General features: G+C 54.0%; 1 protein-coding gene across 2 annotated transcripts in view; it reads right to left on the bottom strand.

Moving 5' to 3' along the window:
- SHANK2 (SH3 and multiple ankyrin repeat domains 2) overlaps positions 1 to 17,500 on the bottom strand; it is a 679,458-nt gene that overhangs the window by 360,235 nt on the left and 301,723 nt on the right. The window lies entirely within an intron of this gene.

Genomic DNA, 17,500 nt, shown 5'->3' with positions numbered 1-17,500 from the left:
CGTGCGTCCAAGCCCCCATGCGAGCCCAGCAGGGGGGAGCTGTGAGTTCTGGGCCGAGACCCCAGCTGGACTCCACCAGGCCCAGAACTCACCCCTGACATGGAAGCAGAGAGGCAGGCTGGGGACAGAGAATGTCTCCATGGCAAGGAGCTCAAGCCAGTGCTTCACATGGAAGGGACACGGGCTCTGAGCTTCCATCTGGCCCGTGAGACGTCCGGTTGGCTTGGGCATGTGTAAGGATGGGCCGCGCCATCACACAAAGCAGGAGTGCACCCAGCTGCCTGCCACAGGGCTCCCTTCCCCATAACCTAAGCTGGGCCTCTGTGATGGGCTGAACTGTGTCCCCCCAGTTCATGTGTTGATGTCCTAATCCCCCGTTTTCAAAATGCGCCAATATTTGCAGGTAAGGTCTTTACAGAGATAATCTGGGTGGAGGGGCATTAGTGGGGGCCCTGATCTCATAGGACTGAGGTCCTTATGAGAAGAGGCGATGAGGACACACACACAGAGGGATCTCCCCATGAGGACACAGGGAGAAGGTAGCATCTGCAAGCCACCAAAAGAGGCCTCAGGAGGAACCAGCCCTGCGATGACCTGATCTCAGACTTCTAGTCCTCGGGACTGGGAGGTATAAATATCTGTTTTTTGTTTGTTTGTTTGTTTTCTGTTGCTGCTGTTGTTGTTTATGAGACAGAGTCTCACCCTGTCACCTAGGCTGGAGTGCAGTGGCACAACCTTGGCTCACTGCAGCCTCTGCCTCCCAGACTCAAGCAATTCTCCTGCATCAGCCTCCTGAGTAGCTGGGATTACAGGTGCCCTGCCACCATGCCTGCTAATTTTTCTATTTTTGGTAAAGATGGGGTTTCACCATGTTGGCCAGGCTGGTCTTGAACTCCTGATCTTGTGATTTGCCTGCCTTGGTTTCCCAAAGTACTGAGATTACAGGCATAAGCCACCGCATCCGGCCAATATCTGGGGTTTAAGCCACCTGTCTGTCTGTGGTGCTCTACCATGCAGCCTGAGCCAACCATGTAGTCTCCGAGTCTACTGGCTGGATGATTCAATCTCAGTCTTTACTAAGAAGGCGCCTTCCTCCCTCCCACCAAGTGGGGACTGTGTGAGGAGGCAGGGGCTGAGCACCACTTATCTGACATCCTACAAAGCTTTAGACGGGGCCAGGCCCTCACTCTCCTGACTCAATGAGCCCAGGGACTCAGAATGAGAGCAACAGCCCCCGGGAGCTTTGAGGCGTGGCAGCCACACCACAGCTGCCTTGGGTCACCCAGAGTTCCTGAAACAGCAAGTGTCCTTTCTAAGACAGGACCTCCTGAAAGGCAGCCCTCCAAGCTCCACAGGAAACAGCAGAAACCACCACCACCGGCTGGCCAAAGGCATGGGCTTCTTCCCGGCCCGTGATAATCACGCCTGCAGCAGCTTTTCACCGGCTACAGGATTCAGACCTTAGGCTTAAGCCACGTTTGGCTCCAAAGTTTGCACTGACAGGACCAGGGCTACCATCTGACAGACTGCAAGGCAAGAGACAACACGCGTCCTCCCTGGGAGTGGGTCTGGGGGGATCTTCCTGCCTCAGAGAAGAATCTCACAAGTAGTTTGGGACACAGGTGGCAATGACGAAGGTCTTGGGGACATGGATGGTGCTGGCAGAACTCACGGGGGATAGAGGTGGCACTGCAGAGTTCACAGGGATGAAGATGGCACTGGCAGAGCTCATGAAGGAAGTTGCATTGGTAGAGCTCATGAGGGTCAGAGGTGGTGCTGGCAGAGCTCATGAGGGTCAGAGGTGGTGCTGGCAGAGCTCATGAGGGTCAGAGGTGGTGCTGGCAGAGCTCATGAGGGTTAGAGGTAGCACTGGCAGAGTTCATGGGGGTAAGAGGTGGCACTGGCAGAGCTCATGACAGTCAGAAGTGGCACTGGCAGAGCTCATGGGGGTAAGAGGTGGCACTGGCAGAGCTCATGAGGGTCAGAGGTAGCGCTGGCAGAGCTCATGGGGGTAAGAGGTGGTGTTGGCACAGTTCATGGGGGACAGAGGTGGTGCTGACAGAGCTCATGAGGGTCAAAGGTGGAGTTGGCAGAGTTCATGGGGATAAGAGGTGGTGCTGGCAGAGCCCATGAGGGTCAGAGGTAGTGCTGGCAGAGCTCATAGGGGTAAGAGGTAGTGCTGGAAGAGCTCATGAGGGTCAGAGGTGGAATTGGCAGAGCTCATGAGGGACAGAGGTAGCACTGGCAGAGCTCATGGGGGTAAGAGGTGGCGCTGGCAGAGCTAATGAGGGACAAAGGTAGCACTGGCAGAGCTCATGGGGGTAAGAGGTGGCGCTGGCAGAGCTCATGAGGGACAGAGGTAACACTGGCAGAGCTCATGAGGGTCAGAGGTGGCGCTGGCAGAGCTCATGGGAGTAAGAGGTAGCACTGGCAGAGCTCATTGGGGTAAGAGGTGGCACTGGCAGAGCTCATGAGGGACAGAGGTAGCACTGGCAGAGCTCATGGGGGTAAGAGGTGGTGCTGGCAGAGCTCATGAGGGACAGAGGTAGCACTGGCAGAGCTCATGGTCAGAGATGGCGCTGGTAGAGCTCATGAGAAACAAGTGGTGCTGGCAGAGCTCACAGGGACAAAGATGGCATTAGCAGAGCTCATGAGGGAAAGAAGTCACGTTCCCAGAGCTCACTAAGGATAGAAGTGGTCCTGGCAGAGCTCCTGGGGGAAAGAGGTAGCACTGGCAGAGTTCATGGGGGACAAGGTTCGCACTGGCAGAGCTCACTAAAGATAGAGGTGGCACTGACAGAGCTCCTGAGGACAGAGGCAGAGCTCATGGGGGATGGAGGGTGCTGGCACTGCTCACGGGAGACAACTGAGACCCAGCGCACCTTCCCCACCTCCCCAGGACACAGGGCAGCCCTGGAGACAGAGCTAGAGCCAAGCCTGGGGAGCCGCACAGAGCTGTGCAAAGCGTCCTGAGGTTGGACACTGGACTTGGCACAGTCGGACGTCAGTGCCTGCTGTTGGTAAGAACCTGGAGGTGGCACACTGGGGAGGTCGCGGTCTCACACCTGCTCTGATCTGGTTCCTCTGTGAAGCCTTTCTGTCATTGAAGACGCCCTGTGAAGCAGCCGGGGCTTCTCAGCGGGGACTTTGAGCCCACTCCTAATTTCTCAAAGCACATGGATCCACGAACGCCACCCAGGTGGCCGGGGAGAGACAAGGAACGGAAAAGGCTGATGGCACCCTCCGTGGACACCTCTCCTTCCAAAGACCTTCGAGGGGCTTGGCCTGGGATCCGCAGCCACCACCCATGAGTAAAACCTCATCCCTGGGACAGGTCACCGAGCCTGTGTTTTGTTGGTCATGAGGGAAAACCAAGTTGGGGCCCCTCCCTCTGGACCGGCAGAGACTAACAAAAAACCTTGTAGATCACTGAGTGTTCGCATGGAGGCTTACAAAGATACGACTGGCCCAGAGGGCTTCCGGGTGATCCGGGAACTGCCTGTCATTGGAGGGGGCTGGGCGGGTGGATTAGAAGACCTTGCAAAGGGCTGATGAGCCCACAGTCTCAGAGAGCGATTATCTTTCATTTACAGAGATTACGTGTTGGAAGACTGTATTGGTGTGAGAGCCAAAATCTCAGACAGACACAGCCAGCGGACAGCAGCCGCAGAACCCCCAGCTTCCTGGGGCACCCAGGAGAGGCCAGGGCTCTCCCTACCCACGTGAAGGAGACATCACAAGGCCCCCAGTCACGGCAACGCTGCCTCCTACAGCCGACTGCCTCGCGCCCAGCCTCCCCGCCCTGACAATACAGCCAATTCTCTTTTTCTGACCCTTGTAACTGGGGGAGATGTGCACAGCCTTCATAGCAAGTGGTGGCATTTGGGGGAGTCCTGGCAGTTGCTAAGATAAACTCATTAGGAAAGAGAAGTCTATGGAAGAACAGATACAGAATTAACCTAACACCAAAACCCCCAACTGAAATTTTCAGGCTGTTCATGGATTATAAAAATTGAAGTCCCGGAAGGTGAATTTTGGTGAATAATGTCAGAAAATGGGCACAGGCAAAGGTGGTTATTTATATACATTCCCAAGACTCTGTCAGAAGAGTAGGGACTTAGAGAAGGGGAAGAATTCGCGCGGGGGGGCCACCCTTGGAGGATTAAGGAATAAAAGAGCTGGGACATTTTCAAATACATTTTACTCTGTGGAGCAGGCAAGTTACTCAAATAACATCTCACCGGCGACATCAGCGCGAACATTTTAATGAAAATCACCTCGCTTAATTACCAAGATTCATGTTAAATTAGTTTCCTGAGCACTGAAATTTCTTCGTTTATTTTGCTAGAAGCTGGGGCTGGAAAGGACCTTCCTCGTTTCTTTAAAGTCACATCTTCATATGATATCTGATTTCCTAAAATGAGAGCTCTCTGACAAAACTGGAACCATCCATGGAAATGATGATTTTTGTGAAAAGGGTTAAAAATAACTGTTTTCTGTCTGAAAATGATTAATATTCCACCCAACTGTTTCCTTCTTTCAGGCAATCTGCACACTCTAAGTAGGTGGATATTTTCTTAGCTGGCTTACATGCATTTATTTATACATTTTTTCCCCACAATAAAAATTACACAAGGTATGACAAAGAGCATGTGCACTTTTAAAGTTGGCCACGCTCCCTTCCCATCCACTCCATGTAACTGCAACCCAGGGATGGGAGAGCCGGGAGCGGCTCGGAAGGTAGCCACCCATTCAGTGCAGCCAGCCATGTGCCCCAACCTGCCTTGGCCAGTGCCTAGCAGCTCTCTGGGCACTGAGGACTACAGTCAAAACTTCCTTTATTTTCCCTAGGACTTAGTTCCTAACACGCTCCGTGGCACGGTCCCCACGGATGGCCATTCCAGAATGCAATCTCACCAGGGCTGAAGGCTTGAAAGCAGCACACAATAAGGCAAGACCTTCCACAGCGTTATATCCGGACCAACTCAAAACAAACCATATCCCAAACCAAAGTCATTATCCCCTGACATGGCAGGGATTAACAACTGGCAATTTCAGGAGGAACTGGAGTCCTCCCTCTCCCCCACCCCAAGAATCAGCAAGCAGCTGCTAATTCACATGCACCCAGCTCCCAACAGCTTTTTCCTTACCTTCCTTCTTGGTGAAGGCATTTAACAAAGACTTCATTTTCCCTCTGACTTTGGCAGCGGTCCGCTCATTATATAACCTTCCTGGATGGGAGGAAGGACAGGCGTGCAGCCCGGCCCCTCGGTGCTAGAGCAGCTGGGACCCGGGGAGAGGTGGCGGGTGTCTGGGCACGGTGCACTTCCGAGCATAGCTGGGCATGCCAGACCCAGCGTGCTGGTGACAAAGCCCACCCCATATTCTGTCTGTCAGCTGGGAACCAACTGCACGTAGACGGGCTGCTCTCAAACCCAGCTACCTCTCGCGGCGCGCGTCATGTGAGCCGGGCTACTCTGCTTTTGTGCTCAGGGCATTGAGGAAGAGGCACCGCGGAGGGTTAACGCAGATCAGGCGTCCTCGAGCTGGCAGCTGGGAGACGCCGGGAGGCATGAGTGAGCTCAAGGCCCAGTTATCCAAGGAAACTCGGGCTGGTGCTGGGCGCTCCATGCGCCTGTGCCTAAATATAATGCACTGTGCTTTTCTATTTTTTTAAAAAAAATTTTTAAAGAAAAAGCCAAGTTTGTTTGTCAGCTAGCAGATGTGGTAAGACAGACAAGGGGGAGGGAAGCATCCAAGTACCAGATACGCTTCACACCAGACCCACGTTCCCCGGGCAGACATGGCCAGCATTCTGGAATTTCTGAACACGACCTATATTTCTGTTCAAAAGAATCAGACACAAGTGCCCATGACTTCTCTGGCTCCCCCTCCATCGAGGTAATTACCCTGGAAAAAACAGGACTCCACCCCCTCCTAGTTTTTTTTTTTTTTTTTTTTTTTTTTTTTTTTTTTTTTTTTTTAAGAGAGAGATAAAAAGACAATTAAACTGAGACCCTGCCAAGGATGGCCCCGATTCCAGGCAGCTGATAAAAGCGAGCTCCTCAGGGTCACTTTAGGCATTTCCAACCCAGCAGAAGAAGAGAAAAGAGGAAAGCGACCCCTTGGAAGCCCTACATGGAGAAAGTCAGATTTATAAAGCGAACACAGAGAAGTGCATGTAGGCTGGTGCCCTGTGGCAGGTGGACAGTGAGTTATTTCTACACCAGGAGAAGGAGCTTCCTGAAGCTACGTGGAGCATCCAGGGGCAAGGTTCTGTTGCCTGATGCCTCTGCTGGGCTGTAATTTAGTGTGCTGTTTTTTTTTTTTTTTTCTGGTTGCTAAGAGAACGGCTTCAGAAATTTAAAACATACACACACACAGACACACACTGACACACACAGACACATACATACACACACACACACCCACCCAAAATCGGAGAAAGATGAGACAAGGAAAAAGCAACCGGAGCACTGAAGTTTAATTCCATATGGTTGACACACTTCGTGTCAATAAAAATGGCGCTGTGAGAATAAGAAGGCTGCCCCCCACCCCCCCAGGAGCCTTTCCCTGAAGGCATACTGGGGACGGGACAGTGGCATTCCTCAGTGAAGGCCTCTGAGCGGACACTGTCACAGAATCACTGAGGGTACGCCCTGTATCAGCTGAGCACCCGAACAGCATCTCTTGGCCGGGCGTGGTGGCTCACGTCTGTAATCCCAGCGCTTCGGAAGGTGGAGGCGGGTGAATTGCTTGAGCCCAGGAATTTGAGACCAGACTGGGCAACACAGTGAGACCCCGTTTCCATGAAAAATAATTTAAAAACATTAGCCGGGTGTGGTCGTGCGCCTCTGGTCCCAGCTACTCAGGAGGCGGAGGCAGGAGGATTGCTTGAGTCTTGGAGTTCAAGGCTGCAATGAGCTATGATTGTCCACTGCACACCAGCCTGGGGACAGAGCAAGACTCTGTCTCCAAAAACAAACAAAAAAACCCCACAGAAACCCAGAAATAGCAATAAACCTCATCTCTTATTTAACTCACACAACTCATGAGCCATGTCAAAACTCTGCCAGGGGTGACATTCTCACCCTACCATGCGTCGCCAAATCATAAAACCGAGTGAGTCGAAGCCATTTCTAAGACTTGCATTAAGAAATGGTTCTGAGGTCAGTCACCAGTGTGTCCCACAGGGTTCATGCATTTGGACACTCTGAGCAAGGCTGAACGGCTTCCAGAAGAACCTTCCTCAGATGCACAAAGCCCCCCCTACTTTGGGAGGCCGGACGATGTGTCCTCTGGGTGGACCAGCCAGGGGGGCCAGAAGCTTTCCAGATGGTGAGTGTCTAGTTCATTGCTATGTGCTGGCCTGGCTGCCTGCCCTGGCTGGCGAGCGCTGGGAGGCTGGGACGGGGATGCCACAGTGTCCGTATTGGTGTATAGAGGGAGCTCCTCCAAGGCTGGGGGACCCAGCTGGTCGTGTGCTCAGCCACGTGAGCCCAGAGAACTCACCAAAGCTCAGGGAACTCTCGGGGAGACTCAGTGATGCTCAACACCCCCTCCATCTGCCACTGATCGATTCCCTCCCAAAAGCACAGAGCCTCATCCCAAGCCAAGTTTCTGAGCCAATCACTGCTCCGGCATTGCTGCCTTTGCGGCCTGCAGCAGTGCGGGGAGAGCCTGCACGTTTCTGGGCTGGTGAGGCCAGGATGGCCTTGGCCTGGGGCCAGTGGTGTCCTGTCATCGTTGGCTGCCTTGCTGGCCACGGATGACCTTGGGTGGAGGGTGTGGGGAAGAAGCCACTTCCCTGGGGCCATGTGACAATCTTGGCATCTGTTCTGGACAGATGCAGGGGAAAAGATGGAGCCTTTTTCCCCTCGCAGGGGCCTCCAATATCAAATATGTCAAAGGACCAAGAAAAGGCCCTGCCCCGTCTAAACTGGAGCAGAACCAGAACCTCTGGATGGGAGCCATGCAGCAGCACCCACAGCTGGCCCAGACAGGACCCTCAGCAACCGCCATCATGTGTATGTGCAGCAGCTGTTCCTGGAGGGGCATTTGCTCACAAGCAGGAGGCCAGGCAGGGGTTCCATGAACCCTGAGCTGCCCAGGGAGAAGGGAAGGAGCCTTCCCAAGACAAGGCCCCGTCACTAGGAACACGGCTGGCTTCCATCCCTGGTGTCCCTCTGCCCCATCCACCCCCACCCCTGCACCCCATGTCCCATCCGGTTTGGGGGCATGTGCAGAAGACAGCCAGCCAGATCTGAAGACCCAGGCCTGCTTCTCAGGCTGTGCAGGGGTGAGGGGTGGGGCACGATGAGGCTTTGGACACTGGACGATTTGAGGAACCCAGGGAACACCCCCAGGCTAAAGGATCCCTTTTCCAGACACCTTCAATTCTTTCAATAAGCAGACAACTTTTCCCGCCCACACGCGGAGGAGGCTGAGTAAACCATTCACAAAGATCAGGAGCAGCAGTGGCTCCATCAGTCTCATGCACAGACCTACTGAGTGCCTGGCCCTGGGCCAGGCTCTGCCACACGGGGTCTTCTGGTCAACCCCACAGAAATCCTGCAGAGGGTGTTGGGTCATTCTTGACACCACCCTCCTGGCCATGTGGTAGGCTCTCCATGGATACTTCCAGCGACAGGTGGCTCACTACGTTTGCGCAGGGGTTCTCACTGTCAGACGCGGGCAGCAGCCTATATGAGCCTCCTTCCCCCACACCCACCACTTGCCCCCTTCCCCAGTGGGTGCAGACCACTTGCCCCCTTCCCCAGTGGGTGCAGACCACTTCCTCAATTGCCGGGAAGTCTGACGCTGAAGGCACAGTCTCTGCCTTGACAAACACAAACCCTTGTGCAGCCTCCAGGCCCGTTTTCATCTGGTGTCCCCGCCCTGCCTTTCTGGGCGAATATCTCTCTTCCAGCCCTGGGATGTGTCCATGGGAACATCAGCATTCCTTCTGCCCCTCGTTTTATGAGCGCATCTGTGGCCTGAAGCCTGCCCTGCCTGCCTGGCTGGGCGGGAAGTTCTGTGTGGACAAACGCTTGGTGTGAGTGTTTGGGGTCTGGGCCCTCACAGACATCCACACTTGGGGTTATCGCAGGAGACAAGCTCACCCCTGAGACCCAGGTAGATGCACTCTCCTGCTATCTGCACACAGGCCCGGCCCTTCACCCTCCAAGCCACAGAGACCCAGAAACCTGCCACAGACCTGGTGACCTTGGAGAGCTGGGGCAGCAGAGGCAGAGGCGGGAGCAGAGTCTCCCGCAGAACTCCGGGAACTCACCAGCACCGTTCCCATCTCTAAAACAAGGATTCCGAGGACGACCGAGCGCCAGTGGTTGAGATGAAAATTAAGACGAAGATAAAAGACGAAACTTAAAAACCCATTTTCCCCTGAGGCTTCCAGAAATCTTTTTCTCTGAGAAAAGCCTCAGGCTTTGGGAATGTCCCCGTGGAACTGCCATCCTGGGTCCCTGAGACCAGCAGGAAGGCTGGCAGATGAGACGGACGAGGTTCAAAGAGGCTGAGCACTAAGCTGCCCAGGGGACGGGAAGGGTCAGACATCCCTGCTGCACCCACATAGGTTTCCATGCGTTGGAGCCCAAATGCCCACAGCATGGTTGAGCCTTCCCTTCCTTCCACCTTTAGATCCTCTGTTCCTATAGGGGTGCTGTGTGGAGGGCCTACAACGACTGCAGGCTTGTGCTGGCCACATTCCTACTGAATGCAGATGAGGTTTTATTTCCAACGGATTTCATTCTGGAAAAGGGAGAGATTGGAGGGGAAGAACTTCCAGGTGTGAGCTGGGCTGGGGGCAGGCGGGTAGCAGAGAGGGTGGCAATGTGAGTGGTTGGTGATGAAGCTATCTGCCTGCCTGCCCGCACGCCTACCCATCCCAAAACGCAGGCGAGCACCTTTTGAGTCTGTTTGTTGTCCATGAACAGATTGAAAACCAGGAGAAAAGAGGAGAGGGAGGCTCTGAAGTTAGAGTTTCCAGAAAGGAAAAGGATCACCCCCAAATGAACCCCAAACTCTCAGCCACCCAACCTGGCCCTGTAGACACCAACTCAGCTCCATTCAGCCCAGCTCCAGTGCCTGGCCCTTGGTGCTTTGTGAGCCAGGGACATTCAAAGCCCCGTGCCCCCTTCCCTCCCTCCCTGCAGCCCCTGCCCACAAGCACCCCACAGACTCACCCCATACACTGCATCACCCCCTCAAACCCTGAGACTCACTAAGCCCTTTATTTGCCATGTCTTTTGACAACTGCTTGACAACGGGCTGAAAATAATTTCACTTCTTGCATAAAAAAAAGCTCTTCGCACATCAGAACATTTCAAGGTGCTCTGAAGTCCTGGTGGGGAGGCTGTACCAGGTGTTATAAACATGCCTGGTGAGACTCAGAGGTGCTCACGGCTCTCAGAAATGCCGCCCGTTCAGCGGCGATCAGATACCCGCCTCCACTTGACATGGCTTCAGCGCCCCTGTGGTTTGGAAAGAACTGGACGTGGGAGTCAAGATGCGGGTTTGGGTGCTGACTCTGTCTCACGCCCCCTGCAGCCATGGGCTGGCTGGACACCCCCTGACCCTGTCTCCCCATCTGTAAAGTGGGAATAGCACAACTTACTCCGCAGGGTAGAGCTACCCGAGCTCATGTTTGAAGCACAAAGGAGGAGGGCTTGGTGCACACAACACTGTGCGGACACCTTTGGGGCAAGTCTTAGCTCTGTGACCCCAGAAAAGTCCTGTGACCTCTCTTTGCCTCTGTCTCCTAGTCTGTTTAATGGGGATATTAATGGTGCCGCTTCACAGGAGAGTCATAAGGATAAAGTAAGTTAATATTTGTTAACAGTGGTACCTGGAGGCAGTGTCAGTGATCACTGAATGAATACATTTAATTTTTTAAATATCTGTAAGCAGATAGCAAGGCAATCCTCCCGCTTTGCCCTATCTCTATAATAAACAAGTCCTGGTCTGTTGCTCACAATGCATTCACATTATCTTTCTGGGTGCTGCCTCCTCCAGGAAGTCTCCTGACTGATCCAGGCAGCAGACAGACCCCTTTCCTCAGGGCTCCTGTGGCAGCAGTCAGCTCTCAGGGCATGTTGTGGAGCCAGGAGCCTCGCAGCTCCTCGAAGGCAGGTTCCGTGCCCAGCCCTCCTCCTTGCCCTGCACACTGGCAGTGATCCCTAGTGCTCTGGAGATGAATGAACGAATGAATGAATGAATACAAGCATGAGTCAATTAACAGAGGGGGTGAGTCCCAGCTTCTTTTCTGAGTGTTCCACAGCACTTTACCAGCTTCACCAGGGTGGTCTCTAGTTGTGCTGCTCACCTGAGGCCAGAAGCCACCTTCCTTCTCCAACTCCCACCCTACCCCCACCCCCACTTCTGCCCAGGGCCTTGCATGCACCCAGTGGAGGCCCAGGGAGGCCTGTGTTAAGCCACAGCCACGCTACCAGCTGCCCCAGACCCTGAGAAGGCCTGTACTGCCCCGCCTTGCCCCACGAGCAGATGCAGCCAGGACAGCATCCTCAGCATCCTCACTGCATCTGCAGAGCAGCTCAGCCAGTGTCCTCAGCATCCTCACTGCATCTGCAGAGCAGCCGGGCCGGCGTCCTCAGCGTCCTCACTACATTTGGAGTTCCCTGCACCCCATGTCCTGCCTGGAAACAGTGAGGGCTCATCTCTCAGCTTCCCTGGCTGCTGGGGTTTCGAGTTCGAGCCAATCAGACACATGGACCAGGAAGGCACTGATGCAGGAGGAGTAACTCACCGAAGCCAGTGGGTGTGGCACGCGGTTCCAGCACAATATCAAGCTCCTGCCAGAACCTCTGACTGTGCACGGTACCAGGTGCTCCACAGAGCCCACCTGTGGCTAGACGCCCTGACTGGCTGCCCCGCCTGGCTGCCCCGGCTTGCCGCAGTTTCCAGGCCTAGCTCTCCAGCCCTGTTGGAGCACAGTGACTGCCTCACATCTGTCAGAGTCTTCCCTCTCCTGCATCAACAAGCCAGGGTGGACTCTACTGCTGGTGATCCAGACCCTGACCGGCAGAGCCCATGAGGCTGGGTGTCAGGCAAGAGAGCTAGGCACGCCACATGTCTCAGGGAGGCCTGTGGTGCAGGGACCCTGAGAGCGTCTCTGCAACATCTGCAGCTGGACTTTCTGGGTTCAAATCCCACAAAGCAACTATCCACAAGTCACAAAATGTCCCTGGACTCTGGATCCCCAAAAACAAAGCAAGCACAGTGATAGAGGCCACTTCAAGGAGCTGCTTGGGGGGTTACGTGCTTACTGGGGGCAGTACTTATGCACGGTGAGCGCTCAACAGAGATTAGCTGCTGCCACCATGACCACGACTGAAGTCTGTTTATTATTGCTGACTGTTTATTATTGGGATTACTACAACAGCTTGGTGACGAGGGAGGTCCTGACAGGTATTCTCAGTCTCTCCGGGCAGCTCAGGTGGCTGCAGGTAGTGGAAGGCCATCGGGCTGCTAGAGACAGGGTCCTGACCCAGGCCAGGACAGGGTCATCTCCCCAAGACACTGCTCCTGTGTAACTCAGACCCAGGCCCTCCTGCCAGGAAGGAGCTCCAAGTTGAGGAAGGCACAAGGGCCAGCTTTGAGCAGTACCTTCAACTTACACCTGCGGCAAAACCCTGAGCGTGATCACAACCAAACCAGAAGAGAAGAAAATAAAATGCTGGGATGTAGGAAGCAATGCTAAGAAAATTCGCAGGGCTTTGGGGCAGAGGATGCCCTGATACCCCAGAGATTTATTAAGGCCCCACCCCATATTTCAAGGGTAGATGCAGGGGAGCACCTGAGCCTATTTCCACCTGAACACAAAATACACACAAGGTGGCTCTAACTCTGTTCAGACTGGAGGCCCATGGGGAGCTGAAAAAAGAAAAGAAACTCTAGAGGGTCTCAGTGGCCCACCAGCCCCAAGCTCCACTTTATCTTGCAGAAACAAAGACGGAATGCTGAGAAAGTGTGTACGCAAGAGCCTCAGCCAGCGGGGGCCAAGCCAGGAGCAGGGGTGGCAGGTACAGGGCAGGTAAAAGCTAGAGTGGAATTCTTTCTGCCCATCCCCCACCAGATCCAAAATAGCAGCTCTTGTTTCTTTCTCTCGTAGCTTTAGATAACTGCAATTTAAATATTAGTAGGCAACATTTCTCCATCTCACAATAATTGTTAAATGAATCATGCTTTTATAAATAACACAAGATATAAAAAGGCATCTCGGCAATAATGCGGGGTTATCTTTGCACAAAGAGGTAGGAGTCTGTGGCGTTTGTAATGTTCCCGTCGCTGGAGTCATTGAGGGAAGCTTTGCTCCTGCAGGATTGATGGAGGCCAGTGGAAAATCGGGGTGAAGGCACTGAGGAGCGGGCATCGGAACCTCCCACAGGGTCTCTCTCCCTGGTTGGATGGAGAGCTGCAGGGGACTGGGATTGTAACTCCAGGAGATACCACTCACCAGTTTTCTGACCCTAAAATGGGCTTTAGGGCCAAGAACACGGCTATTTCGGGGGGCAGTGGGGAGGAGCTCTGGAGGGTGAAAGTGGGTCTGACTACAAAGAGAAGTGAGGGGTTCCCTAAGGTATATTCTAGAAGAATCACAGCCTCCAGACACTGCCTCCTCTGCCCTCCCTCCACGCAGCTCCAGCCTTGGCCACAGGCTCCCTGCAGAGCCGCAGCCCCAGTGCACAGGACGCTACTGTGTGCGGGACACACTGCCCTGACGGGGGAGCAGGGGTGGAGCCAAGGGGTGTGCAGTGGCTTACGCGCAGCATGAGCCACCCCTGTGAGGCCCTTCTGAGAGCTGAGTGACTGTGGATACCTGGGCCTCCCACAGGACAAAATGAGGCTTATATGCTGAGACGTCCTCCGCCAGTTCTCGAGGACACAGGCTGCTCAGTCAGGAATCACAACCAGGGGCTGAGGTGCAGGCCAAGTGGGCTGGGAGCTTATGGAGGACCCCGGGGGTCTGAGTGATCTTGCACCAGGAGAAGAGGTGTCCAGTCCCTGGGAGGAACCAGAGCTGAGCTGGGGGACCCTTGTTGGGGTGAGCCATCCTCTTTCCCCAGGACCTGATGGGGTCCTTTGTTCCAGCTTCTTATAAAAGAATGAAATCTGAGCTTGGTGGTGGAAGATGTGAGTCCTGGGTCAGTCTCTGACTCAAGGCAGGGCTCTGGAACTCAGTTTTCTCATCTGTAGAGTAGGGTGACCAGGCCTCACTCTGCTGAGGTTTCATGAGGTCTCAGAATCCCACAGGCTAGAGAAACCCAGGGAGGAGAAGCCTGGAGATCTAGGGACCGAGTGGACTCCCTCTCAGACCTCAGCGGAGGCTGGGGGAGTGGGCACCCTGAGCCCACCGCACCCTAAGCAGGGCAGCAGCTCTCCCTGTCTCAAGCCACACTGGGGTGGGCTGCCCACCACCTCCCCTCCCCTACAGGAGGGCCCACCAAGGTGCAGGAGGGACTCCCAAAATGTGGGTAGGAGTGTCACTCCGTTTCCAGTCACAGACACCCTTTCACAACATGGCCAGCTTGCCCATGGGGGGCCGAGGGAAGGCCCGGCTCTCAGTCCTTAAGGGAACGTGCCTGCTGCCTCCACTTCCTGAGCAGCTGCACACTCAGAAGCAGCATGCCCCTTGGCCCTGATTCTCAGGCCAGCGCCACACAACTGCCACTGGGCACAGAGGGAAAGCTTGGATAAGGCTGGGGGTGAGGATGGCGCCTGCTTCCACCCTTGCTGCTTGAGACCTCAGGCACGTGGCTGTGCCTGTCCGAGCCTGAGCCTGCAGGTCAGAGAAAGGGTAATAACTGCAGCTGCCTCGAAGGCCAGCAGTTGTGCAAGTCAACGTTTACAGAGTGCTAGGCATGGAGGGAAAGGATTTCCTGTGGGTGGCCCCGGGTGCCATCCAAGGCCCAGACGTCTATATCGTTCCTGTTGCTCCCCCATGGGTAGACGCTGTCTGGAGGGCTCTGCCTGCCTCCATCGCAGCCTCTGCTCACTACTCACAGGCTCCTCACTGCTTGGGCATTTGGTGCCAGACTGCAGATGCCAGGACCACACAGAAAGAACCACTGCAGCTACCCAATGCCTGAGTGTCCCAGGACACATTGAAGGGCTAGCCCTGCTCAGCAGCTCCCCTCACAGAGTGACTTACTCAAAGCAGCACCTGAGACCATCAGAGGCCAACTACAGTCACCAAGTCCTGTGGCCTGAAGGTTTACATCCCCCCCACATTCATGTGTTAAAGCTCTAACCTCCCATGTCATGGTATTTGGAGATGGGGACATTGGGAAGTAATTAGGGTTGGATGAGGTCAAGGAGGTGGGATCTCCATGATGGGATCAGTGTCCTTGTAAGAAGAGACTTGAGAGTTGGTCGCTCTCTGTCTCTCCACTATGGGAGGGCTCGGCAAGAAGGCTGCCGTTGGCAAGCCAGGAAGGGAGCCCTCAGCAGACACCCAATTAAGATCCAATCAAGGCTGGCACCTTGATCTTGGACTTTCCTCAGAACTTCGAGAAAAACGTTTCTGTCGCTTAAGCCACCAGTCTATGGTATTTTTGTTAAAACAGCTGCAGCTGATGAAGACACCAGGCAGACTGAACATGCCACTGCCCCCTTACAGGCCTCTAGAGGACTTATGCCACTGCCTCTGCTGCTCCTGCTCCTCCACATGCCCCCTCACCCACACGGGCCCTGCCAGCTCCCTCCCAGTGCTCTGGACACACCTCTGCCCCTGCTGTGCCTGCCTTCCATCTGGCACTCATCTGCCTGCTCTTCCTGTGTCTGGCTGCTTCCAACTCCAGGCCTTGTGCACTCACACTCAAGGTCAACACATGAGGAGGCTTTCCTTGGCCATCCTGTCCAAGAGGGTTTCTCTCTTATTCTCCATGCTAGCCCCCTGTGACTTTTTCTTTCATTCTATTTATTGAATATTGAAGTCACGTTAGTTTTAAGTTTGCTTATATGGTCTTCCTCCCCCAAGTAAAATGTCTGTAAACTGCGGACAAGGGCAGAGTCTGTCTTAATCACCACTGCATCACCAGCACAGAGCCCAGACCCTCTTAAAGATGTGTGTTGAGGCCAGGCATGGTGGCTCATGCCTGTAATCCCTGCACTTTGGGAGGGTGAGGCAGGCAGATCACTTGAGGTCAAGCGTTCAAGACCAGCCTGGCCAACATAGTGAAACCTGTTTCTACTAAAAACACAAAAAATGAGTCAGGCATGGTGGCACACCTGTAATCCCAGCTACTTGGGAGGCTGAGACAGGAGAATCACTTGGACCCAGGAGGCAGAGGTTCCAGTGAGCTGAGATGGTGCCACTGCACTCCAGACTGGGTGACAGAGCAAAACTCTGTCTCAAAAAAAAAAAAAAAAAAAAAAGGCATGCTGAATGACTTCATCCAAAAAATGAATAAATAAAAGGAAGGCACGTTCCTACCTCCCACCCTGGACTTTTTTTTTTTTCTTTTTTTCTTTTTTTTTTGAGACGGAGTCTTGCTCTGTTGCCCAGGCTGGAGCGCAGTGGCTGGCGTGATCTCCGCTCACTGCAAGCTCCGCCTCCAGGATTTCCACCATTCTCCTGCCTCAGCCTCTCAAGTAACTGGGACTACAGGCACCCGCCATTATGCCCGGCTAATTTTTTGTATTTTTAGTAGAGATGGGGTTTCACCGTGTTAGCCAGGATGGTCTCGATCTTCTGACCTCGTGATCCGCCTGCCTCAGCCTCCCAAAGTGCCAGGATTACAGGCGTGAGCCACCACCCAAGTCCCGGCCACCACCCTGGACTTCTACGGTGTTTGCCTCACCGTGTGAAGTGTCTTCCCATCACGAACACTGTCTCCCCACAACTGGGGCCTTCTGGAAGGCCTGGGGCAGGGGAGGGGCCTTCACACACTTCTCTATGCTCAGGACACAACAGAAGACCCCGCACAAAGTGGGAGCTTATCAGTGCATGTTCTGGTTGTTTTAGGTCCTTGTCTGCTCCAACACTTGGGTTGTCTGATGCTGCTTCTAACAATTGTGGCTTCCTTTGGTTGCCCATTGCATTTTCCTTCTCTTTGTAGCTAGTAATTTCTCATTCTATACTGGTCATTGTGTTTGTTATGTTGGAGAGGCTCTAGGTTCTGTTATCTTCCTCTGAGGTGTGTTTAGTTTTTCAAGTAGGTAGTAAAACTATCAGTGCAATGCCTTGCCCCGTGGAGGTAGTGATCTAGGCTTTGTTAGCGGAGTCTCTGTCGATTTGGTCTTGGGATGGAGTCCTGACTCCTAGGGCCCCTCTGGGGCTCCAGCAGAAAGCTCAAGATGTCTATCAAGCTCCTCTAACATGTTGGGACTCAATTCTATACTCTGTCTCTCCTATGGAAGAAACTACTTAAGTCTCCCCATGGCATCTGGGCTTTAAGCTATTGTTTTCCGCTGAGCCCCTGGATTCTCACCCTGCACAGGCTGCTTCAACAATCCAAAAGGA

The sequence above is a fragment of the Rhinopithecus roxellana genome, chromosome 15, assembly GCF_007565055.1.
Source record: "Rhinopithecus roxellana isolate Shanxi Qingling chromosome 15, ASM756505v1, whole genome shotgun sequence".
NCBI classification, from domain to species: Eukaryota; Metazoa; Chordata; class Mammalia; order Primates; family Cercopithecidae; genus Rhinopithecus; species Rhinopithecus roxellana.
The sequence above is the reverse complement of the archived record's forward strand: the minus strand, read 5'-3'. Positions and strand labels throughout refer to the sequence as shown.